Raw genomic sequence first — 26,690 nt, 5'->3', positions numbered from 1 at the left:
AACCATTCCTCTTATAAATCCTTTAGTAAGGTAACAAGTGGACCTTATGGACCTATAGATTAGAAGCTTCAATGGTATAAGATTAATTAGTTAAACTCTTTAATTAAATTAATCAATTTTCATTAACTACCGGCCGCTCCACTAAAGATCGATAGCGGCATTCTTCGCACTGTAGATTTATTTCTATGTCCATAAATATAACCAATCCACAATAAGGCGGCCCTTCACAAATTGCTCATAACTATAGCTAGGTCAAAATACAATTTTACCCCTATTGTTACATCTAACTCCTTAAATACAAGTAATCCCTCTAATGAAAAATCAATTTATAGTCCAACTATAAACTAACACCTCTCTGGCCAGTGAGAGGTTGAGACCTCAATGTTCAAGACCTAGAATCAGCTAGTAAGGGAGCAATTTATCTACTTTCTCTATGTTTTGAGAAATGAGTAAATTCAATCTTATGTAGTTGTGTTCCTAGCTCTCTATTCGGACAAGTCCCCAAAAGGGTAGGCTTGTTAAGTCGACTAACAAGGCCACTCTCATCCATACAAATCAAAGGATTGTCCTCACAGACAAGAGTTCACAACTCACTCAGGATTAAGGTCTAGTCACCTATGGTCATCTTAGTGAATGTAAGTCTCTTCTAGCAACGGTATTATATAGAGAGACTATTCATTTTGCGGTCTGGTCTTATACAAACTTTTTATATAGAATACCCCATTCGTATGTCTCCACACACACGCTACAAGAATTTTGGGCTTTAATGTCGGTTGGAAAAAGTGAAATCAGATATATAATGCCAGTTTTAAACAAAAAAAAAAAAAATGGATCTTTGATGTCGGTTTTAAATCGATATTGAAGATGGGCTTTAATGTCAGTTTTAAACCGACATTAAAGGTCTAATTTATTTTTTTTCTTACTTTATTAAAAACTCCCTTTCAATTTTCAACTCTTGCGCCTATCTCTCCTACCCAAACCCTTTCATTTCTCTCTTACCCAAACCATATCTCTCCTTGGTCGTGCAAATCAGGGTGTCTGTCATCCGTTCGTGGTTGTCCGTCGTCCGTTCGTCAGTCTCCATCACGTTTGGGTCTCTCCTGGTCGTGGGTCTCTCCATGGTGGAGCCTGGTTCTCGCACATCCCAAATGAGAATGGTGCAATCGCCAGAGGCAGAAGCAAAGACATTGTCATGACGAGGGTTCCAGACGAAGGAATAGACGCAATAGGCATGCTCTTTGAATGTTCTGACACTGGTAGGGCGGTCTAGGGTCCAGAGCTTGGTGGTATCGTCCCAGGAGGAAGTAAAAAAGAAGTCGAATGAACGGGGTTGTAGTCAATAGAGTGAACCTCGCGAGTATATTCGTGGAAGGAACGAATGGGATTAGATATGGGGGGAAAAGCGAGGTTGTAAAGCTTGACAGAGCCATCGGAGATGGCGACGACGAGAACGGAGTCATGAGATTCAGACCAAGAGACGTCGTTGACTCCATCGGCGGTGTCAAAGGCGTTGTGCTCGAATAAGGGACCCACTGGATTGAGATCGAGGGAGTGAAGGAGAACATTGCCAAGGATTCTAAAATTTTGAGCGGTGGCAACGACGATGCTGGATTCGTAGAAGGGGTTAAACTTGACGGATTAGCCATTAAAGGGAGTCTTAAAGACGGGCATGATTTAGGAGTGAGGAGCATCTCTTTGTCTCTCTCTCTCTGAAGTCTGATCTCATCCTCTTGGTTAGTTCGAAGCTACGCATCTCTTTTTTAATCCCTTTATCCAACTACAAATTGCCCATTCTGTGCTCAAGTCAATGTCGTGGTTCTTCTTTTTAGCAACATGGTGAGTTTGTTTGTAGCTTGTTTCTGGTTTGATTTTTTTGCTTAACCTCTTGGCTTTAAACATGGGGTTATTTCAATATTATGGCTCCAAAACTCCTTCCCCATTTCTTCTTTTCTTATGCCTCTTCTTGCCTAAACTCCAATATTTTGCCTATTATGGCTCAAGCTCATACTAATTTATCTTCAGCTTATAAGGACAGGTATAAGGCTAGGAGACATGCGGCATGTCATGGATCATGGTTTGCTGCTACTTTGATTTTTGGCCATTTAATTTCAAAGATTTGCCCTGATGTCTTCCATTACTGGTTGAAATCTTTGTTTCAGTTTGATCTTGCGGAGAGAAAAATCCAATTACTACTATTACCACAATATGGTTCTGGCTTGGTAATCTAGTTAGAGAAGGAAACCATTCTAAACATGTTTTCCATTGAAGAACAAATAAACCAACATCAAGCCGGGAGTATCACTAAAAAAATTTATTCTGACAAACTTTTGGAGGCCTACCAGTGTCTTTGCTCTTCAAGTGAGGCCCTAAAAGCTTCTGCTGTTCCTCCGGTTCAAGCATTTTGTTTCCAGAGAAGATTAATACTGTTAAAACTAAGAGAAAAATACATGGTAAGTTGACGATCTTGAACTTTTATCTCAGCTAATTAATTGTATTGAATGGGATTGATATAAGAAATCAGATGATCACGTGCAAATGATATATGCTTAATTGTAATCATGTTAGGCTAAACTTTCCAAATCAATAATGGTAAATGGTTAATCACTTGCAACTAATGAGAATTAGTGTCAGAGTCATTGATCAATATAGAGACATTGATCTGAAATATTTTTGAGGCTTCAAAATCTGACAACCTTGTATTTGTTTCTGAAATAAGTGATTTAAGTTGTTCGAACAATGTAATGTAATAGTTTTCTTCATTTAATATTCATTTTGGTGCAAAAAGTGTTTTAGTACATCCTTTGAGTCCGAGTTTATCTGGCTGTGAACAAGTTGTGGAACTTGGAAACGACATGTTTGGATCAGATGATGTGGATATGGAGAAAGAGATAATGGCAATGCCAAAGAAACAAAACTATGTTTCTCAATCTGTAGTTGCTCTTCGCTGTCGAGTTATGCCTCCTCCTTGCATGAAGAACCCATACTTGAAAGATGCTTCAGATGTAGGCATAGACCCATTTGGTAATTAAAGAACAAAATGTGCAGGTACAGTTCACTTAGTTCTTAGTGACATCAAAAGTAATAAAACATTTTTTTGAAATCGTTTCTTCTCTGTTTTATCCATTGTTGTATTTTACTTTAATATCATTTCTTGTAAGTTTAAGCATTACATTATTTTTGTTATATCAATGAAAGGTCTTGTTTCCTTTAAAAAAAAATATATTTTTGAAATCGTCTTCTACAGTATGATAGATTTTTCTGGGAAATCAATTCGTTTTGTGTTTTTCAATTTTGTGTAGGACTTTTTCCTGCGCTGTTTAGTGGAGATGGTCTTTCAAGATATCACACTGATTTTCATGAGATAAAGTTATTCAGAAACATCTAGTTAGTGTCTGCAAGCTTTTGCTAATAGAGATTGAGATTTTTTCTATTAATATTCAATTCAGGCTATTAAATTTTGCAATAACTTTAGTCTATTTTTAGCAAATAGGGACTAGAAATTTTAGCCGTGTCTTCAAGGTATTGAAGAGGATTGATGGCTGCTTATATGTTATCAAACAAAGCACAAGATCGTTGAATCAAGACATAGAAAGGTTACTTCTTTTGGTGCGTGTCTGTATATGTTTAACCTCTAAACACTAGCAAATGTGTAATTGAAGTTTTTCCTTCCCTTTGTAGGAGGAGATCTTTGATGGAAGTTCAAGCTTTGGCAGCTTTACGTTAGTAAATTTATCTAGATATGGTTTTCCATTTATTATATTTATCTGTTGTCATTGTTCTCTTTTTCTTCTCTGGTGCAATTTTTTATTTTTTCTTGATTGTTATCCTCTATTGAACGTGTATGATATCATGAAAACATTGTTGGATACTACTTTTCATTGTTTGAAAATGAACAACTCTGTATTCAAATGGAGCTCTATGATTGTAGTTTATCAATTGGCAAGTATTCTCACCCATTCTCTAATGTAGATGCACTGAAAGCCTTGTATCAGGTGAGATTTAGTTCCATTTTGAGCTGTGAAACATTACATTCTCTGCATATGACATTTCATTCCAAAATTGTTTCTTTTTTTTAACACACGATGACATTAATGAAAGCTTAATTTTAATTTGTTACTTGAAAGAGTAAATTTTTTATTTCTGCAGTTCATTCAATATGTTAATTTGAACAGGAAATGCCTCTTCGGAAAAATAATGATCCAGAATGTTATAAGTTATGTACTATTTTTTTTTAATCTTTATACATTCCAATTCTTATGTAGCCTTAAAATGTTTAATATGTAAGCTTTATCTATTCCAAATTTTAAGTTCTAAAACTGGTAACTCTTGAAATTAATGGCTTCTCTACTGACAATGAAACTACAAATAGATTGCAAAGGCATTGCTCTTTGTGCATGAGAAAGGAGTAGCTCATTTAGACGTGAAACCTGACAATATTTATGTCAAAGATGGTGTCTTTAAACTTGGTGATTTTGGGTGTGTTACCTTTCTTGATAAGAACCTACCGATTGAGGAGGGTGATGCACGCTATATGCCTCAAGAAATTCTGAATGAAAGATGTGATTATCTTGACAAAGTTGATATTTTCTCCTTGGGAGCTGCTATTTATGAGATTTCCGAGGATCCACACTACCAGAAACGCATTTCATGAACCTTAAGGAGGGAAAATTGTCACTCCTTCCTGGTCATTCGTTGCAATTTCAAAACATAATCAAGGTACTGATTACTAATGTCGTATTTTGTTTTCTCTTCATTTCTACTGACTATGCCTTTTGGCTTGGACTCATCCTCTGTGAACCTTATGGTGGAATCTGGTCATTATATACTTACCCATGTTTGCATTTCTTCCCATTAGTTTTACTTTCCACTAAAAATGTAAAAAGTTGTCATTGTCAAAAGGTCAAAACTTATCCCACCTAAAGTAAAACTGTACAAAGTTGCAACCCTACCTTCCAAAAGACAAAAGGAAGCTGCATTTATTTCTTTCCTTAGAAGTAACACTCGTTTATGACTCATGGGTACTATTTATTTCTCTTTGGATCATATTGGATTATAATGTAACACCCGTTTATGACTCATGGGTACTATTTATTTGTAGTTTAGATTTGATTCAAGGTGCTCGAGTTTGTAGGTCGCACTATGGTAGTTTATGGGTTATTCATGCACTATGATAGTCTTTGACTTTTGAGGTTTGAAGTATATTGTGAGCTAAATTTTCTTATTGATGTATGTGTTCTTGAATATTTATTTTTTGGGAATTCTGATAGTTCTGTTGAGAACAAGTGGTTGTGAAATATTTTTGGGAGTGTGTTTCTTTGAACAGGTTCAAGGTAAATTTTTGGTTTTGTTGTGGTAGCATCGTTATGCTGCCAAAAATTTTCCATCGTCTTCATATCTCATATCTAGGTAACCAAGCTTCTCTTCTTCAAAATCTTGAAAAAGAAGATTCTCTCATTTATTCAACTATTGAGTTTTCTTGTTTTGCAGATGCAACAAAGGAGTAAATATTTGGTATCGCAACCTCTTTATGCTTTTTCTTGGGGAACTTTAGATCCAACACATTCAGTCAAAAATTTTGCCTTAAATGTACCATTTATGCGCATTCCCAATAAACACGGTTAGTTGAATATGAATTCTTATCACATTTTCACTTTCAATCCTTTGTCTTAAACCTTTTTTGTTTGTGATCCTTTGACAACAGTGGTCAGACAAAGATGCCTATAACTAGACACTGCTGAAGCTAGGGGGTTGGTTCAAGAAGAATTATGAAGGGATCCATACTTACCAAGTGGAGAGAGACAGTAATCTCATAATGTTTGTATTACTTGTAATTTGTGTTTTCAAGGCCTGAATTATTGTACAACCTTTTAAATTATAATATTATAGTAAAATTTGTGGATTAAATGTAATAGCATACATGAATAATATGTCATAGCCACAACGTTTAATGATGATGTCTCATGTTATACTTTTTGACCAAAAAAATGGATTGGCAACGAAATTTAAAAAAAATGGACAGATTCGTGCTTCAGTGTCGGTTCATAATTAAAAAAAAAATAGAGGCTTTAATGTCGGTTGGAAATTAAAGTAGATTTACAATCCATACATGAATAATATGTCATAGCCACAACGTTCAATGATGATGTGTCATGTTATACTTTTTTACCAAAAAAATGGATTCGACAACGGAATTAAAAAAAAAAAACGGACAGATTCGGGCTTTAATGTCGGTTGGAAATTTCACTGAAGGTCTTTAATGTTGGTTGCAACCGATATTGAAGGCTGTGTTATTGAAGCCCTTTAATGTCGCTTTAAAACTGACATTAAAGGCAACCGACATTAAAGGGCTTTAATAACATTATCATTAATGTCGGTTTAAAATCGACATTAAAGCCCGAATTTCTTCTAATGACATGAACTATTAGGATCAGATCATTTGTAGCACCTTACAACAACTGTAACATCTGCAAAGCAAGCCATATTTGTAGTGTCACTAGGATAAGGTATCCAACCTTATCCATCTACTGCAAATCATTTAGGTTATTACTTAAACATGATCTACCTTTATGTCTCTACATACATGTTTATGTTTCATAAAAAAAAAACCTTAGATCTTAATTTATTAGATTAAATTAATGCAATCTAAACATTAATAAAATACCTTTTACTTTATTAGATATATAATTTGTCTTAAAAAACTACAAGATACACTCGATTTAGGACATTAACTCCAACTAGTCGATGCTGCCTCCAAAGTCGCATAGGGCTTGCCCTATATAAACTCTTCCAATGGAACAGGGAATGGTGAAACTCCCTAGATCTCACATTTTTTGTGGAATAATGGTGCTACAATCTTGTGTAAATGGGACAATCTCGAAATTTCCCATCTTGTTTTTCTTTGATGTGATGTCTTTTAAGAATTTGGCATAAGACGACATCTGCTCTAATGCCTTGATGAAAGGAATTTTAATCTACAATTGCTTTAACACTTCGAGGAAGTGTTGGAATTGGCCTTCATCATTCTTCTTTTACAATCTTTCTAGGTATGGTGGTAGTTGCACCTCATTTGATCCCTTTAAGGTAAAAGCTATCGAAGATGAGTCTCTGCGTTCCTTTTGGTTTTCATGTGATGGTACTGTTGGTTCTTGTATTGATTGTGCGTTAGTGTGTTCATCAAAAGAATACTTTTATACCTCATTAGTGGACTTGCTTGATTTTTCCTTCGGATGTTCTTTCATGATGCGACCACTTCTTAATATTGCTGTGTGATATTGTTCTTTGCTTAAACGTCCCACATTGTGAGGAACTTCAGTGTTGCTTGATAGTAAGCCTTGTGGTATGTTTTTCAACTCTCCAACGATCTACCCTATTTTAATTTCAAGATTTCAAATGGATGTCGCTTGATTTTCCATGACCGCCTCAATTTTCTGTATGTATACTTTTAATAAATTTTCCAAAGGTGAAGTTGTTGGTTGTTGCGATGAGCTTGATGCTTGTTAGTGCCCATTCAATCTTTGATGGAATCTAGGTGGTCCATCTCTAGAGGTACTGTGTCACACCCCCACCCAGATTACCCTCTTAATCTGAAAGAGGATATGACCATGGTAGTTACTAGCCCTACCACCAGCACTCACCACCTTAGCCATCTAATCTAAATGCCAACCTGTTAAACATTAATAATGTATGCATACAGCATGCCTCCTTACGATTCTACGAAAGATTATATAAACACATGCATACAGCCATGACATAACATCTACAGAAAAAAAAAATATTTACAGTTGGGCCCAAACATCTCTAACAAAACCCTAGTCCCTCTAAAAACATGTGTACATAAACAGATCATCAACCTAAGTCTTCTTAATAAGCCGGGCCTTTCAATAGAAAGCAGCAACAGGATCAACCTTGAGGAATCTGACCGTTACCTATAAATGGAAAACATAGAAAATCTGTGAGCTGGTAGCCTAGTGAGTGATTATAGAATCATATTACATCATGCATTACATCACTATAAACATGTAAGTATATTGATGAGTATCTCAAGCAACTTTTTTCTAAATATAGCTTTAAACCATTCTTGGACATCATTAAACATCATTATTCCTTAGTTGAGAACGAGCCTACAACGCTCTAGCTCCTAATGTCTATTACCGGCCAAGAGACCCATACTTCGGCCTCCCTTTGGTGGTGTATGACCTAGGAGACCCATACTTCGACCTCTCATTCAGAACTACCTACGTGAATGTAGAGTTTTCTAAGTACCGTCAATATCTTAGGTACTATTACCCAGATACCTTCTCCATGTCCTTCAGTGTCGAGTTATTTCATAGCATCAAATTAGGTTTCATTGCATTCATTTACACAAGAAGTCATTCTATCATAGCCTTCCTCTAGGAAGCATATTTCAACATTAGAAACATAACTTTTGTAATGATTTACAACATACCTTGGCCTGTGTTAAACATATACAAGCCGAGGAAGATACGTTAAGCTATTCATTAACCATTTGTTGCTTGAGGGAGTATAAATTCACCATTAACATCATTATAACTTACTTGGCCTTATATGCATAAGTATTGAAAACATTAAGTTCACTTAGTCACTCACAGCTCATCGGGACTCTTAACGGTTTATACGCCTGTCCTAGCTCTTCTTGGCTTGAAAGGACATAATTCTTGGTTAAACCACTTAGAATTCTTAGCAAAATACCTCAATTAGTTCATTTACTAATGGAATTTTCATCAACAAAGACAGCATTACTAGCGAGATAATCATCATGAGTGAATTCATCCTCATGAGCGAGATCTTCATCATTAGTGAGATCCTCATCATGAGTGAGATCCTCATGAGTAAGATCATGCTTTTGCTAGCAAAACTTTCATCCTAGCGATACTCACCTCCTCTAACAAGCTTTGCTTCTTCACCAACGAGATTCAACCCACATTTCTAGTGAGATTTCCTTCTTCAGCATGATCTTCATCACAAAATCAGCGAGATTATCATCCTGCACGAGATCCTTATCCTTATCCTTCTCATCTCGCTCTCGCTCTCCACGGTGAGCTGTTTGCTTGTTCTTCCCAAGCAGTTGTCTGTTTCTGCAAAGATTCTCTATTTCAACTTCAAAAATTCATAACTTAAAAACCAGAACTTCTTTCAAGAAACTTACTTCTACAAACTTGTTTAGAATTGAGTTAAATTTCTTACCTTAAAATTTTAGCCAAACATTTCTTATAATTTGGCCTGGAGCTTCCAATATTCACCTCGAGCCCTGATTATTCTAAGATTCTGCCTCCTCTACAAATTCTTCACTTCTAGTTCTTTTCCTTCTACAATCTTTCTTCGGCAAGAAAACCTCGAGAACTAGATTCTCTCAACTTTCAAATGGCACTGATTTCACTAAATTTGCTCATGCCAATTGCCGAAACCAAGCTTTTGAATTTCCTCTTTCTTTTTATCTTCCTGCCGCCTCCCGAGTTCAAGGATTAAACTGCCACGTCACCCCATATTTAGTGCCTCCAGCCAAACCAATAAATGAGCTTCCTCATTTAATATGTTTTTCTTTTCCTTTCTCCACAACTTCTATAAATAAACATAAATTTCCAATTGTTAAGTATTTAATATAACATTCCCTTGACTAGACATGCTTATCTTGAAAACTTAGAGTTCGGGGTTTACATTCACCTCCCCCTTAAAAGAAATTTCATTCTCAAAATTTACCTGATATGTCATTTGAAAAGTTGAGGATATTTCTTCCTTATTTGTTCTTCAAGTTCCCATGTAGCTTCCTGAATTCCATGATTACGCCATAGCACCTTTACCAAAGGAATCGTCTTACTCTTGAGTACCTAGTCTTTCTTGTCTAAAATCTCGATGGCCTCTTCCTCATAAGATAAATCTTCCTTGAGCTGTATTGGTTGTGCTGCTAGTATGTGCATAGGATCAGGCACGTATTTCCTTAACATTGACACATGAAATACATCGTGAATACGAGTTAGCTCCATCGGCAACTGCAACCTATATGCTGCTGGACCAACTCGTTCCACAATTTCATATGGTCCGATGTATCGTGGACTTAACTTCCCTTTTCTCCCAAACCGAAGAATTCCTTTCCATGGGAACAGTCGAAGAAATACCCGATCTCCGATTTTAAATTATAGTTCTCTTCTTCGCTTGTCAGCATAGCTCCTCTATCTATCGTGGGCTGCCTTAAAATTATCCTGATAAGCTTCACATTTTCTGTTTTTTTTTTTTTTGAACTAATTCTAGACCCAATAAGTGTCGTTCTCCAACTTTGTTCCAACATACTGGGGTTCTGCAAGGTCGACCGTACAACGCTTCATAGGGAGCCATTCCGATACTAGAATGGTAGCTATTGTTATATGCAAATTCAATCAACGGTAAATGTGTATCCAACTTCCTTTGAATTGTAATACACAAGCTCTCAACATATCTTCCAGTGTCTGTATAGTTCTTTCCGACTGTCCATCTGTTTATGGATGAAAAACCGTACTGAAATGCAATTTAGTGCCCATAACCTTCTGTAAACTAGGCCAAAATTTTGAAGTAAACCTCGAGTCTCGGTCTGACACTATCGACACTAAGGCTCCATGTTGACTGATTATCCTATCCACATAAATCTTAGCTAGACGGTCTAGTGTAAAAGTAAATTTTACTGTTATAAACTTGGTCATCTTGGTTAGTCTATCAACTATTACCCAAATACGATCATATCCTGAGGGCATCCTAGGTAATCCAAACAGGAAGTCCATTGTCAAATGCTCCCACTTCCACTCAGGCACTGGGAGTGGATTGAGTAATCCTGCTGGTCTTTGTCTCTCAGGTTTCACTTGTTGACAGACTATACATCGATCCACATATTCTGCTGTGTCTCTCTTCATCCCAGGCCACCAGTAAGATTTCTTCAAAGTTCTATACATCTTGGTGCTCCCTGGATGCATAATATAAGCGGAACTATGTGCTTCCTCCATAATGGCTTGCTTAAGCTGTAGCTTACTAGGCACACACATTCTTCCCTCCTTCTCTAGGACATTATCTGCTTTTAGTTGAAAGTCAACTCTGATTCCCTTACTTACATCATCAACAATTTTCTGAAGGTCAGGGTCTTTCAATGATCCTGCTTAAGGTCTTCTACTAGGGTAGGCCTTACCTGGAATGTAGCTATCACTCCTCCTGACGGTCCCACTGATAAGATGGTTCTAGAATTCCTGAACTCCTGCAATAGCATTCCTCTCATTGAACCAATAATGGCCTTGGGTCTCGAGGATTTCCTACTTAGTGCGTCCGTTACAACATTAGTCTTACAAGGGTGGTACTCGATGGAACAGTCATAATCTTTGATCAATTCAATCCATCTTCTTTGTCTTAAATTCAACTCTTTTTTTTTTTTATCAAAGATATATTTTAAACTTTTGTGATTTGTGAATATTCTGCAGTGCTCTCCAAATAGGTAATGTCTCAACAACTTCAGAGCTAAAACAACTGTTTCCAGCTCCAGATCATGCGGAGGATAAATGCTCTCGTGCTTCTTAAGTTGACGAGAGGCATATGCAATCACTTTCCCATCCTGCATCAACACACATCCAAATCCTTGTCGGGATGCGTCACGATAAATCTTAAATTCCTTGCCTGGAACAGGCAAGGTAAGTACTGGCACTGATCCTAGTCTCTGTTTCAGCTCCTGAAAACTATGCTCACATTCCGACGACCACTCAAATCTCACACTTTTCTCAGCCAGGTTCGTTAATGGAAGGGCTATCTTAGAGAAACCCTCTACAAACCTCCAGTAATAACCTGCCAAACCTAGGAAACTGCGTATCTCTGAAATAGTCGTGGGTCGTTCCCAATTAACCAATGCTTCTATCTTCTGGGAATCTACACTGATACCATCTGCTGAGACAACATGCCCAAGAAATACAATCCGATCTAACCAAAAATCACATTTACTAAACTTAGCATACAACTGCTTATCTCGCAGCGTCTTCAATACTATCCTCGGGTGGGTTATATGATCCTCCCTACTGCCAGAATATACAAATATATCATCAATAAATACTATCACAAAGTGGTCCAAATAGGGATGAAATATCCTATTCATAAGATCCATGAATACCGTAGGGGCATTTTTTAGTCCGAATGGCATTACTAGAAATTCATACTACCCATATCTTGTTCTAAATGCTGTTTTAGGAATGTCAGCTTCCTTCACCTTCAGCTGATGATACCCCGATCTCAGGTCTATCTTTGAAAACATCGTGGCTCCTCTTAGCTGATCAAACAAATCACCAATGCGTGGTAACGGATAATTATTCTCAATCGTTACCTTATTCAGCTGCCCATAGTCGATACACAATCTAAGTGTACCGTCTTTCTTCCTTACAAATAACACCGGAGCTCCCCAAGGTGATACACTAGGTCGAATGTATCCCTTGTCAATTAACTCCTATAGCTGAACCTTTAATTTTTTTAACAGAGTTGGCGTCATTCTATACGGTGCCTGCGATATAGGAGTTGTTCTTGGAATTATGTCAATAGTGAACTCCACCTCTCTGTCGGGTGGCAATCCCGATAATTCCTTAGGAAATACATCTTGAAACTCATTTATCATGGGGACATCCTCTAGATTAAGCTCTTTCCCTTGAGCAATCACTACATGAGCCAGATAGGCTTTACATCCCTTGCTCAGCAGCTTCCTAGTATTGCATTCTAGCCATTTGATTTTCTAAGCATTACCTCATTGTAACAATCCACTGAAACACAATACTTACTTAGAAAATCCATCCCTAAGATAGCATCAAACTCCAACAGCTCCAAGGGAAGTAAATCAACATAAAATTCCTGACCATTAATAAGTATCTCACAATGATTATAACATTTATCTACTATTATCACATCTCCCAAAGGGGTAGAGATATATAGCTCTTCAGGCATAGGCTCAACCAACCTATCTATACTAGATGCAAACATGCTAGACATAAATGAATGTGTGGCACCAGGGTCAAATAAAACATATGCAGACTGTCCACATAATATGACATTACCGGTCACAACATCTGGAGACTCCGCTGCCTCCTGGTGTGTCACGGCATACACTCACCCCTGCTGCTGGGGTCAACCTATAACATTCTTCTGCTTGGCACCACTTGACCCTTCACCTCGATTTCCAGCGCCCTTTGGTTGGTTAACTGTCTGGGAGGTTGTCTGTTGTGCTGTTTGGGCATCCCTGTTCACCTGAGGATAGTCCCTCTTGAAATGCCTGCTTGTCCACATTGGAAACATACATCTCTGCCACTATAGCATACTCCAAGATGCCTCCTGCCACAACTAGGACACGTCGACTTCTCGTCTGTGCTGGCTACCGACTCACCAGCTCGTGGCATCTCTAGTCGGCTAACTACACTGGCTGAGGGTCTCGATTTCCTTTTCCTGTATCCCTGCCAACTTGTTCCCCTGAATTGGCTTCCACTAGTTTGAGTTACAACTGGAGGTCGAGATCCTCTGTCTCTAGGCCCTACTACTTCCTCACTACCCCTTGGCAACTGCTCATCATCTACCAAACTTCATTCGACTCGTATCGCCGTTTCTACTAACTGGTTAAAATCTAGTCAATTAGCTGTGGATGTTATTGGAGTTCTAATTTCTTTCCTCAAATCTTGTTCAAATTTCCTGCATCTATCTCTTTCCTTAGCAATAATCGACAGAGCATACTGTGATAACTTTGTAAATTTCAGCTCATATTCTGTCACTGACATCATTCCCTGCGTTAGTCTGAGGAACTCATCCCTTTTCGTATCTCGGAATGAGCTGGGGAAATACTTGTCTTCAAAGGCCTTCCTGAACTCAGGCCATAACATCGCATCGGTACTGATGCGTCTGGTGGACATCACTTTCCACCATTTCTCTGCTTCTTTCTGTAGTAGAAAGGTGGCTAGCCCTACTTTCCTGTCCTTTGGATAACTCATAACATTGAAACATTTTTCAACTACATGCAGCCATAACTCGGCTTCAGCTGGGTCTGCTGTACCTTCAAATGTCACAGCCCCTAGGGCTTTAAACCTCTCGATACCATATTTCTTCTCTGGGTCGGCTCGTACTGAGCCCACACTGACTGCTAACCTTCGCGATCTCCGTCAAAAACTACGTCTTCTAGCTGAGAATCTACCCTTGCCTGAGGAGTACTAGATTCTCCTTCAGACGTCGTTTCTTGACCCACTGGATCGTTCACCTTCTTTTTCCCACCTGGTGGGTTCTTTCTAACCTCCGGGCCCCTATTGGTAGAGTCAGTATTCCTGCCTCCTGTCTGCTTACTCTGTTTACCACTTTGCCTCGGCATTTCACCTATTACAATGTACACATGTTAGGGACTCACACTTTAGGGACTTAGACTTATGCTTAAACTTTCCCTTCTATTCCCAAAACCTTATGCTCTGATACCAACTTGTCACACCCCCTCCCAGATTACCCTCTTCATCTGAAAGAGGATATGACCATGGTAGTTACTAGCCTTACCGCCAACACTCACCACCTTAGCCGTCTAATCTAAATGCCAACCTGTTAAACATTAATAATGTATGCATACAACATGCCTCCTTACAATTCTACGTAAGATTATATAAACACATGCATATAGCCATGACATAAACAGTTGGGCCCAAACATCTCTAGAGGTACTGTGTCACACCCCCACCTAGATTACCCTCTTAATCTGAAAGAGGATATGACCATGGTAGTTACTAGCCCTACCACCAGCACTCACCACCTTAGCCATCTAATCTAAATGCCAACCTGTTAAACATTAATACTGTATGCATACAGCATGCCTTCTTACGGTTCTACGAAAGATTATATAAACACATGCATACAGCCATGACATAACATCTACGGAAAAAAAAAATATTTACAGTTGGGCCCAAACATCTCTAACAAAGCCCAAGTCCCTCTCAAAACATGTGTACATAAACAGAGATCATCAACCTAAGTCTTCTTAATAAGCCAGGCCTTTCAGTGGAAAGCAACAATAGGATCAACCATGAGGAATCTGACTGCTACCTGTAAATGGAAAACACAGAAAATCTGTGAGCTGGTAGCCTTGTAAGTGACTATAGAATCATATTACATCATGCATTACATCACTATAAACATGTAAGTATATTGATGAGTATCTCAAGAAACTTTCTCTAAATATAGCTTTAAACCATTCTTGGACATCATTAAACATTATTATTCCTTAGTTGAGAACGAGCCTACAACGCTCTAGCTCCCAACGTCTATTATCGGCCAAGAGACCCATACTTCGGCCTCCCTTTGGTGGTGTATGGCCTAGGAGACCCATACTCCGGCATCTCATTCAGAACCACCTACGTGCACGTGGAGTTTTCTAAGTACCGTCAATACCTTAGGTACTATTACCCAGATACCTTTTCCATGTCCTTCAGTATCGGGTTATTTACTAGCATCAAATGTCATTTACACAAGAACTCATTCTATCATAGCCTTCCTCTAGGAAGCATATTTCAACATTAGAAACTTAACTTTTGTAATGATTTCACAACATTCCTTGGCCTGTGTTAAACATATACAAGCCGAGGAAGATACGTTAAGCCATTCATTAACCATTTGTAGCTTGAGGGAGTATAAATTCACCATTAACATCATTGTAACTTACTTGGCCTTATATGCATAAGTATTGAAAACATTAAGTTCACTAAGTCACTCACAGCTCGTCAGGGCTCTTAATGGTTTATACGCCTATCCTAGCTCTTTTTGGCATGAAAGGACATAATTCCCGATTAAACTACTTAGAATTCTTAGAAAAATACCTCAAATAGTTCATTTACTAATGGAACTTTCATTAACAAAGACAGCATTACTAGCGAGATAATCATCATGAGTGAATTAATCTTCATGAGCGAGATCCTCATGAGTGAGTTCCTCATCATGAGCGAGATCAAGCTTTTCCTAGCAAAACATTCATCCTAGCGATACTCACCTCCTCTAACAAGCTTTGCTTCCTCACCAACGAGATTCAGCCCACATTTCTAGCGAGATTTCCTTCTGGAGTGAGATCCTCATCACAAAATCAGCGAGATTATCATCCTAAGCGAGATCCTCATCCTTCTTATCTCACTTTCGCTCTCCACGGTGAGTTCTCTACTTGTTCTTCCCAAGCAACTGTCTGCTTCTGCACAAATTCTCTATTTCAACTTCAAAAATTCATAACTCAAAATCCAGAACTCGTTTCAAGAAAATTTCTTCTACAAACCTGTTTAGAATTGAGTTAAATTTCTTAACTTAAATGTTCAGCCAGAAATTTCTTATAGTTTGGCCTGGAGCTTCCAATCTTCACTTTGGGCCCTGATTAATTCGAGATTCTGCCTCTTCTGCAAATTCTTCACTTTTTGTTCTTCTCCTCAAGCAATCTTTCTTTGGCAACAACCTTGAAAACTAGATTCTCCCAACTTTCAAATGGCACTGATTTCACTAAATTTGCTCATACCAATTGCAGAAACTAGGCTTTTGAAATTCCTCTTCTTTTTTATCTTCCTGCCGCCTCCCGAGTTCAAGGATTAAACCGCCACGTCACCCCATATTTAGTGCCTCCAGCCAATCCAATAAATGAGCTTCCTCATTTAATATGTTTTTCTTTTCCTTTCTCCACAACTCCTATAAATAAAAATAGATTTCCAATTGTTAAGTATTTAATATAACATTCCCTGGACTAGACATGCTTATCTAGGAAACTTAGAGTTTGGGGTTTACATTCACCTCCCCCTTGAATGAAGCTTGATGTACCTAAGATTGTCAAAGTACATGCATTGGTATTCCTAAACATAATGAAAATGGATACTAAAGGTAGGGAAGGTATCCTAAAGAGTTTTCTATGCTATATTTAAGAACTTGATAGCTTAAGTGAGCCGGATACTGAAGGTAAGGAAGGTATTTGAATAAATGTAACTAAGGTGTTGACGGTACATAGAAAACTCCATGTGTCGTAGGTAATTCTGAATGAGAGGTCAAAGTATGGGTCTTCTAGGCTATATACCAATAAAGGGAGACCGAAGTATGGGTCTCTTTGTCGGTAATAGACGTTGGAAGCTAGAGCGACGTATGCTTGTTCTCAAATAAGGAATAATGATGTTTAATGGTGGTTTAGAGGTTTTATGTACATGTTTGCTTGGTATACTTTAGTTATAGTATTATGGTTTCAAGCTTCCAGTTTTGAGCATGGGATTTATATTTTTATTAAGTCATTCATTGGGCTTGTAGCTCACATTTTTAAATGTTTTCTTTCAGGTAGCAATCAGTTCTCAAAAGACTATTCTGCTGCTCTGCTACTCAAAGAAACAGGTTGAAGGAAGCGTAATTAAAGACCTATGATAGTTAGTACACATGTGTATGTCTAGTGACTAGTATACTAGATGGGGCTCACTAAGTTGTAATATTCATGTATGAACAATGTTGTGAAACCCTGTAATGTAAATGTGTTAAGTTTCGAGTCAATATGTTGGTATATTGATGACATGTATGTATTCAAGGTTTGAGTAAATGTTAATAGGATAGTTAGGCAGTAAGTGCCGGCAAAAGGGTTGGTAATTGCCACAGTCACCATTCTATCCAGGTTTAAAGAGTAATCTGGGGTGGGATGTGACAAGTTGGTATCAGAGGAAAAGATTTTGGGAAGAGAGAAGAAAAGTTTATATATAAGCCTAAGTCTTGAGTCCATAGCATGTGTACTATCTAAGTAAGAGGAAGATGTCAAGGAAAAGTGGCAAGCAGAGCATGCAGACAGACAACGGGAACCCTGACCCTACCTTAAAGAAGTTCCAAGATTGTGAACGGAGAGGTAAAGACCCAGTAAATCATGAAACGACTTCTGACGGGGAGTCGAGCATTCCGCAAACAGGAACAGATCCTCAGTTAGAGGACAAAATATTTAACAAGATCACCAAGAGGTTGGCGGAAAGTGTTGAATCCATTCTGGCAGATTCGGTGTAAACACCGAATTTTGGTTCCCTAGATAAGCATGTTTAGCCAAAGGGATGTTATACTACATATTTATTAAGTAGAAATTCATGTTGTTTATAGGAATTATGAAGGAAGAGAAGGAAAATATATTAAATGAAGAAACTCAATCATTAGTCTGGCTGGAGGCACTAAGTGTGGGGTGTTGTGGCAATCTATTTTTTGAATTCCGGAAGCGGCAGAAAGATTAAAAGGGAAGTGAAAATTTAAAAGCATGGTTTAGGAAATTGACAAGAGCAAATTTAGTGAATTTGGTGCCATTCGAAAGCTGAGAGAATCTAGGTTGTGCAATTTTCTTGTCGAAGGAAGATTTTAGGAGGAGAAGAACAAGGAGTGAAGAAAATTGAGAGAAGGCAGAATCTCGGGTTTAAGTAGGGCCAAGGTGAAGTTTGGAAGTTCCAAGCCAAACTATAAGGAATTCTGGGCTGAATTTTTAAGGTAAGGAGGTTAACTAAAATCTAAACAATTTGTAGAAGGAAGTTTCTTTAAAAGAGCTCTGGATTTTGAGTTATGAATTTTTGAATTTATAATAGGGAATTGGTGCATAAGCAGATAGCTACTTGTGAAGAACAAACAAGCAATTCATCGTGGAGAATTATAGCGAGATTTGGGCGAGAGGATCTCGCTTATAAAAGGGAATCTCACTGATTTTGTAAGGAAGATCTTGCTCTAGGGGGAAATCTCTCTAGGAATTGAGGTGAGTATCGCTAAGATGAAAATTTGACAGGAAAAGCTTGATCTCGCTGGCATCGCTCTAGAGGATCTCGATAGCATCGCTCAGAGGGATCTCGCTAGCATCGCTCATGGGGATCTCGCTGACCTTGCTCAGGGGGATCTCGCCAGTAAAGCTGTCTGGGTTGATGGAAGTTCCTTTAATTAATGAATTATTTAAGGTATTTTACTAGGAATTCTAAGTAGTTTAATCGGGAATTATATCTTTTCAGGCCAAGAAGAGCTAGGGGAAGCGTATAAACCATTAAGAGCCTGAGGAACTGTAAGTGACTAAGTAAACTTAAGGTTTCCAATACTCATGCATATATGATCAAGTAAAGCACAGTGACAGTAATGATGAATTTATACTTCCTCAAGCAACAAATGGTTGGAGAATAACTTAATGCATGTTTCCCGGCTTGTATGTGTGTAACACAGGCCAAGGTATGTCGTGTAACCATTACAAAAGCTATGTTTATGATTTTGATATATGCTTCCTAGAGGAAGACTATGAGAGAATGAGTTCTTGTGTAAATGAGTGGTAATGGAACTTAATTTGATGTTACAAAATACACATTTGATACCGAAGGATGTTGAGAAGGTATCTAACCAATTTGGTACCAAAGGACATTTTGGGAAGGTACCTGGCCAATTTGATACCGAAGGACATTTGAGAAGGTATCTAGCCAATTTGATACCGAAGGACATATGAGAAGGTATCATAGTAGCTCGATAATGAAGGATAGATTTGAGAAGGTATCTGAGCAGAAGTACCTAAAATATGATGCTACTTAGTGTGGCCACGTGCACGTAGGCAGTTATGAATGAGAGACCGAAGTATGGGTTTCTTGGTCGGTAATAAACATTTAGGAGCTAGAGCATTTAGGCTCGTTCTCAACCAGGGAATAATAATGTTTAATGATGTTTGAGAATGATTAAAGCTACATTTAGAGACAATTTCTTGAGTTTACTCATTGGTATACTTACATGTTTATAATGATGCTACGCTTGTTGCTTTACAATTCTATAGTCTCTCACTGGGCTTTTAGCTCACCGAATTCCTATGTTTTCCCTTTCCAGGTAGCGGTTAGTTTCTTCAAGGTTGATCTTGCTGCTACTTGCTACCGAAAGACTCGGCTTATTAAAAGACTTAGGTTGATGATTTGTTTATGTACACATGTTTTTTAGAGAGACTAGGGCTTCTATAGGAATGTTTAGGCCACCTGTGAATATTTTTCTATAAAAGTAATGTCTTGGCTGTATGCATGTATTTATGTAATCTTTGTAGAACCTTAAAGGAGGTTAGTTGTTTGCGTATATTACTAATGAGATGAATAGGTTGGTATTTAGATTAGCAGGCTTGGGTGGTGAATGCTGCCAGTAGGGTTAGTAACTACCACGGTTATATCCTCTTCCAGAATAAAAGGGTAATCTGGGAGGGGGTGTGACAAGTTGGTATCAGAGCATAAGGTTTTGAGAATGAAAGGGGAAGTTCATGCATAAGTCTAAGTCCCTAAGTGTGAGTCTCTAACATGTGTACATTGTATTAGGTGAAATGCTGAGGCAACGTGGCAGACCGAGTAAGCAGACAGGTAGTAGGAATACTGACCCTACCAATAGGGGCCTGGAGGTTGGAGAGAACCCACTAGGTGGAAAAAGAAGGTGAATGATCCAGCGGGTCAGGAAATGATGTCTGAAGGAGAGTCTAGTACCCCCAGGCAAAGGCAGATTCTCAGCTAGAGGACTTAGTTTTTGACAGGATAGTGCAGAGATTAGTAGCCAGTGTGGGCTCTACATGAGCCGACCCAGAAAAGAAATATGGTATTGAGAGGTTTAAAGCCCTAGAGGCTGTGACATTTGAAGATACAATAGATCCAGCTGAAGCTGAGTTGTGGCTGGATGTAGTTGAAAAATGTTTCAATGTTATGAGAGGTCCAAAGGATAGAAAAGTGGGATTAGCCACCTTTCTGCTACAGAAAGAAGCAGAGAAATGGTGGAAGTGATATATGCCAGACGAGCCAGTACAGATGTGATGTTATGGCCTGAGTTCAGGAAGGCCTTTGAAGATAAGTATTAGCCCAGCCCGTTCCGAGATGCAAAAAGATATGAGTTCCTCAGATTAACACAGGGAACGATATCGGTGGCAGAATATGAGCAGAAGTTTACAGAATTATCACAATATGCTCTGCCGATTATTGTTGAGGAAAGAGATAGATGTAGGAAATTTGAACAAGATTTGAGAAAAGAAATTAGAACACCGGTGACGTCTACAGCTAATTGGCTAGATTTTAACCAGTTAGTAGAAACATCAATACGAGTCGAGCGGAGTTTGGCAGATGTTGAGCAGGTGCCAAGAGGTAGTGAGGCCATAGTAGGGCCTAGAGACAGGGGATTCCGATCTCCAGTTGCAACCTAGACTAGTGGAAGCCATTTCAGGGGAACCAGTTGGCAAGGATCCAAGAAAAGGGAAACGAGACCCTTGGCCAGTGTAATTAGCCGATCAGAGATGCTACGAGCTGGTGAGTCGGTAGCCAGCACAGACAGAAGACCGACATGCCCTAGTTGTGGCAAGAGGCATTTTGGGGCATGCTATAGTGGCAGAGGTGCATATTTCCAATGCGAACAAACAGGGCATTTCAAGAGGGACTGTCCTCAGATGAACAGGGACGTTCCAACAGCACAACAGTCGACCTCCCAAATAGTTAACCAACCAAAGAGTGCTGGGAAATCAGGGCGAAGGGTCGAATGGTGCCAAGTAGAAGAATGTCGTAGGTCGACCCCAGCAACAGGGGCGAGTGTATATCGTGACACACCAGAAGGCAGCGGAGTCTCCAGAGTTTGTGACCGGTAATGTTATGTTATGTGGACAGTCTGCTTATGTTTTATTCGATCCTGGTGCCACACATTCATTTATATCTAGCATGTATGCACCTAGTATAGATAGGTTGGTTGAACCTATGCCTGAAAAGTTATTTATCTCTACCCCTTTAGGAGATGTGATAGTAGTAGATAGATGCTATAATCGTTGTGAGGTACTGATCAATGGTCAGAACTTCTATGCTGATTTACTTCCTTTAGAACTGTTGGAGTTTGATGCTATCCTGGGGATGGATTTTCTAAGTAAGTATCATGCTTTAGTAGACTGTTATAAGAAGGAGGTGGTGCTCAGAAAATCAAATGGCCAGGATGCAATGTTAACAGGAAGCAAGCGATTAATCGCGGGGAATTTGATATCAACAGTGAAAGCTCAGAAGTTATTGAGCAAGGAATGTAAAGCCTATCTGGCTCATGTGATGGTTGCTCAAGGGAAAGATCTAAACCCAGAAGATGTCTCAGTGGTAAATGAATTTCAGGATGTATTTCCTGAAGAACTATCGGGATTACCACCCGACAGGGAGGTGGAGTTTACTATTGACTTAGTTCCATGAAAAATTCCTATATCATAGGCACCGTATAGAATGGCGTCGACTGAGTTGAAAGAATTAAAGGTTCAACTACAAGAGTTAATTGACAAGGGATACATTCTACCTAGTGTATTGCCTTAGGGAGCTCCGGTATTGTTTGTGAGGAAGAAAGACGGTACACTTAGATTGTGTATCGACTATAGGCAGTTGAATAAGGTAACAATTAAGAATAAATATCTGTTACCACGCATTGATGATTTGTTTGATCAGTTAAGAAGAGCCATAGTGTTTTCAAAGATAGACCTGAGATCAGGTTATCATCAACTGAAAGTGAGAGAATCCAATATTCCTAAAACTGCATTTAGAACAAGATATGGACATTATGAATTCTTGGTAATGCCATCCGGATTGACAAATGCCCCTGCGGTATTCATGGATCTCATGAACAGGAATCCCTACTTGGACTAGTTCGTGATAGTATTCATTGATGATATACTAGTGTATTCTGGTAGTAGGGAGGATCATATTACCCACCTGAGGATAATATTGCAGACATTGCGAGATAGGCAGTTGTATGCTAAATTCAGTAAATGCGATTTTTGGTTAAATCGGGTAGTATTTCTTAGGCATGTTGTTTCAGTAGAGGCCATTAGTGTATATACCTAGAAGAAGGAAGCAATAGTTAATTGGGAACGACCCACGACTATTTCAGAAATACGTAGTTTCCTAGGTTTGGCAGGTTATTATCGGAGATTTGTGGAGGGTTTCTCTAAGATAGCCCTTCCGTTGACGAACCTGACCAAGCAAGGCGTGAGATTTGAATGGTCCTTGGAATGTGAACATAGTTTCCAGGAGCTGAAACGGAGACTAGTATCAGCACCAGTGCTTACCTTGCATATTCCAGGTAAGGAATTTAAGATTTATTGTTACGCATCTCGACAGGGATTGGGATGTGTGTTGATGCAGGATGGGAAGGTGATTGCATATGCTTCTTGTCAACTTAAGAAACACAGGGGCATTTATCCCACAAATGATCTAGAGTTGGCAGCAGTTGTTTTGGTTCTGAATTTGTGGAGACATTACCTATTTGGAGAGCGCTGTAGGATATTAACAGATCACAAAAGCTTAAAATATATCTTTGATAAAAAAAAGTTGACTTTAAGACAACGAAGATGGATTGAATTGATTAAAGATTACCTATTTGTAAATAGCATAGCAACAAGCTTAAACAAGCCATTCTAGAGGAAGCACATAGTTCCGCTTATGCCATGCATCTAAATAGCACCAAGATGTATAGAACATTGAAGAAATCTTACTGGTGGCCTGGGATGAAGAGAGACATAGCAGAATATATGGACCGATGTATAGTCTGTCAACAAGTAAAACCTGAGAGACAAAGACCAGCAGCATTACTCAATCCACTTCCAGTGCCTGAGTGGATGTGGGAGCATGTGACAATGGACTTTCTATTTGGATTTCCTAAGACACCCTCAGGATTTGATGGAATTTGGGTAATAGTCGATTAACTGACTAAGATTTATGTGGATAGGATAATCAGTCAATATAGAGCCCAGTGTCGATAGTGTCGGATCGGGACTCGAGGTTCACTTCAAAATTTTGGCCTAGTTTACAGAAGGCTATGGGCACTAAATTGCATTTCAGTATGGCTTTTCATCTGCAAACAGATGGACAGTCAGAAAGAACTATACAGACATTGGAAGATATGTTAAGAGCTTGTGTACTACAATTCAAAGGAAGTTGGGATACACATTTATCGTTGATTGAATTTGCCTACAACAATAGCTACCATCCTAGTATCGGAATGGCTCCCTATGAAGCATTGTATAGCCAACCTTGTAGGACTCTAGTATGCTGGAAGGAAGTCGGAGAATGACAATTATTGGGACCAGAATTAGTTCAACAAACAACAGAGAGTGTGAAACTTATCAGGGATAATCTTAAGGCGGCTCGCGATCGACAGAAGAGCTACGTCGATAAATAAAGAAGAGAACTAGAATTTAAAGTCGGAGAACGGGTATTTCTTCTGCTATCCCCATGGAAAGGAATTCTCCGATTTGGGAGAAAAGGGAAGTTAAGTCCACGATACATTGGACCATATGAAATTGTGGAACGAGTTGGTCCAGCAACTTATAGGTTGCAGTTACCGATGGAGCTAGCTCGTATTTAAGACGTATTTCATGTGTCGATACTAAGGAAATATGTGCCTGATCCTATGCACATACTAGCAACACAACCAGTACAGCTCAAAGAAGATTTTGAAGTCGGAGAATGGGTATTTCTTCTGCTATCCCCATGGAAAGGAATTCTCCGATTTGGGAGAAAAGGGAAGTTAAGTCCACGATACATTGGACCATATGAAATTGTGGAACGAGTTGGTCCAACAACTTATAGGTTGCAGTTACCGATGGAGCTAGCTCGTATTCAAGACGTATTTCATGTGTCGATACTAAGGAAATACGATCCTGATCCTATGCACATACTAGCAACACAACCAGTACAGCTCAAAGAAGATTTATCTTACGAGGAAGAGGCCATCAAGATTTTGGACAGGAAAGATCAGGTACGCAGAAATAAGATAATTCCTTTAGTGAAGGTGTTATGGCGTAATCATGGAATCGAGGAAGCAACCTAGGAACCTGAAGAGCAAATGAGGAAGAGATACCCTCAACTTTTAAAATGACATATTAGGTAAATTTCGAGGATGAAATTTCTTTTAAGGGGAGATGATTGTAAACCCTAAACTTAGGTTCCCTAGATAAGCATGTTTAGCCAAAGGATGTTATACTATATATTTATTAAGTAGAAATCAATGTTGTTTATAGGGATTATGAAGGAAGAGAAGGAAAATATATTAAATGAATAAACTCAATCATTAGTTTGGCTGAAGGCACTAAGTGTGGGGTGACGTGGCAATCTACTCTTTCAATTCAGGAAGCGGCAGAAAGAATAAAAGGGAAGTGAAATTTCAAAAGCATGGTTTCGGCAATTGACAAGAGCAAATTTAGTGAATTCGATGCCATTCGAAAGCTAAGAGAATCTAGGTTGTGAAATTGTCTTGCCGAAGGAAAATTTTAGGAGGAGAAGAACAAGGAGTGAAAAAAACCAAGAGAAGGCAGAATCTCGGGTTTAAGCAAGGCCATGGTGAAGTTTGGAAGTTCCAAGCCAAACTATAAGGAATTCTAGGACATTTTAAGGTAAGGAAATTAACTCAAATCTAAACAAGTTTGTAGAAGGAAGTTTCTTGAAAAAAAGCTCTAGATTTTGAGTTATGAATTTTTGAAGTTATAACAGGAAATTGGTGCATAAGCAGACAGCTGCTTGTGAAGAACAAGCAAGCAGTTCATCGTGGAGAGTTTTAGTGAGATTTGGGCAAGAGGATCTTGCTTATAAAGGGAATCTCGCTGATTTTGTAAAGAGGATCTCGCTCTAGGGGAAAACCTCTCTAGGAATTGAGGTGAGTATCGCTAAGATGAAAATTTAACAGGAAAAGCTTGATCTCGCTCTAGAGGATCTCGCTGGTATCGCTCTAGAGGATCTCGCTGGCATCGCTCTAGAGGATCTCGCTGGTATCGCTCTAAGGGATCTCGCTGACCTCGCTCAGGGGGATCTTGCCAATAAAGCTGTCTGTGTTGATGGAAGTTCCTTTAATAAATGAATTATTTAAGGTATTTTACTAGGAATTCTAAGTAGTTTAATCGGGAATTATATCTTTTAGCCAAGAAAAGCTAGGGGAAGCATATAAACCATTAACAGCTTGACAAACTGTGAGTGACTAAGTAAACTTAAGGTTTCCAATACTCATGCATATATGATCAAGTAAAGCACAGTGACATTAATGATGAATTTATACTTCCTCAAGCAACAAATGGTTGGAGAATAACTTAATGCATGTTTCCCGGCTTTTATGTGTGTAACACAGGCCAAGGTATGTCATGTAACCATTACAAAAGCTATGTTTCTGATTTTGATATATGCTTTCCAGAGGAAGACTATGAGAGAATGTGTTCTTGTGTAAATTAGTGGTAATGGAACTTAATTTGATGTTACAAAATACACATTTGATACCGAAGGACGTTGAAAAGGTATCTAACCAATTTGGTACCGAAGGACATTTGAGAAGGTATCTGGCCAATTTGATACTGAAGGACATTTGAGAAGGTATCTGGCCAATTTGATACCGAAGGACATATGAGAAGGTATCATAGTAGCTCGATACTGAAGGACAGATTTGAGAAGGTATCTGAGCAAAAGTACCTAAAATATGATGCTACTTAGTGTGGCCACGTGCACATAGGCAGTTATGAATGAAAGACCGAAGTATGGATTTCTTTGACAGTAATAAACATTTGGGAGCTAGAGCGTTTAGGCTCATTCTCAACTAGGGAATAATAATGTTTAATGATGTCTGAGAATGGTTAAAGCTACATTTAGAGACAATTGCTTGAGTTTACTCATTGGTATACGTACATGTTTATAATGATGCTACGCTGTTGCTTTACGATTCTATAGCCTCTC

At 38.6% G+C, this 26,690-nt stretch overlaps 2 pseudogenes; one reads left to right on the top strand and one right to left on the bottom strand.

Moving 5' to 3' along the window:
- Positions 1-970: 970 nt before the first annotated feature.
- On the bottom strand, positions 971-1,671 carry LOC120072159 (peroxisomal targeting signal type 2 receptor pseudogene; annotated as a pseudogene).
- A 320-nt stretch (positions 1,672-1,991) lies between these two features.
- On the top strand, positions 1,992-9,841 carry LOC120072158 (wee1-like protein kinase; annotated as a pseudogene).
- The last annotated feature ends 16,849 nt before the right edge of the window (positions 9,842-26,690 follow it).

This window comes from Benincasa hispida, chromosome 2, assembly GCF_027475165.1.
Source record: "Benincasa hispida cultivar pf3 chromosome 2, pf3_genome.v1.1, whole genome shotgun sequence".
Taxonomy (NCBI): domain Eukaryota; kingdom Viridiplantae; phylum Streptophyta; class Magnoliopsida; order Cucurbitales; family Cucurbitaceae; genus Benincasa; species Benincasa hispida.
This window is presented reverse-complemented; position numbering and strand designations above follow the sequence as displayed.